At 38.7% G+C, this 851-nt stretch overlaps 1 pseudogene; it reads right to left on the reverse strand.

Moving 5' to 3' along the window:
- Positions 1-316: 316 nt before the first annotated feature.
- LOC130023324 (uncharacterized) lies at positions 317-382 on the reverse strand (annotated as a pseudogene).
- Between the last annotated feature and the right edge of the window lie 469 nt (positions 383-851).

The following is an 851-nucleotide window of genomic DNA, read 5'->3' on the forward strand; positions in this document are numbered from 1 at the left end:
TAAGGAGACGTTCATTGATGTCCCTGCGATTACAGTGTTATCAGAGTTTGGTGAATGCTTCAAGTCTGCTACTATTTGTGTTAGAATTCTCCATGCTGCGATGTTGTGTACATAGATCTTGACACTCACTGTGTTTTCCTTTGGTATTGATTTCCATATGTCTGCTTCTTCTTTATTTTCTTGTTCCATTTTTTGAGTTGTCTTTCTGCATTTTTATTCAGATCAAATAGGTCTTTTTGAAATTTCTTGTGGAAGGTGGTCAAGTGTTGACAAACTTACTTAGTTTTTTCTTTTATTTTGTTATTTCCCCTCACATACAAAAGACTAGGATATAGTATTCTTGTCAAGGGGAGTGCTAACCTTCTCTCCTTTCATACAACACATAGCACAGCAGTAGGGTGTTTGCCTTACAAGCGGCCAACATGGCCGACCCGAGTTTGATTCCTCCGCCCCTCTCGGAGAGCCCGGCAAGCTACCGAGAGTATTCGATATGCCAGACACAGTAACAACAAAGTCTCCAATGGAGACGTTACTGGGCCCGCTCGAGCAAACCGACGATCAAGGGGAGGGCCTTTACCTTTTACCTTTACCTATAGTATTCTTGACAAAGGTTTTTAATCAGTTAATATTTTGAATATGTCATTTCATTATCTCCTGGACAGTGTAATTTCTGCTGACAAGTGTGCTAAAGATGTGGCATGATAGCACCCTAATAAGTTACCTTCTTTTTATTGCTACCGTCAATATTCTGTTTCTAACTCGAGTTTTGCCACTATGTTTTGATGCATGTATCTGCATTAAATAGCCAGGTGTTCTATTAATTTAATAAACTTTTATATTCATTTTTTTCT

The sequence above is a fragment of the Sorex fumeus genome, unplaced genomic scaffold (genome assembly GCF_029834395.1).
Source record: "Sorex fumeus unplaced genomic scaffold, SorFum_2.1 ptg000002l, whole genome shotgun sequence".
NCBI classification, from domain to species: Eukaryota; Metazoa; Chordata; class Mammalia; order Eulipotyphla; family Soricidae; genus Sorex; species Sorex fumeus.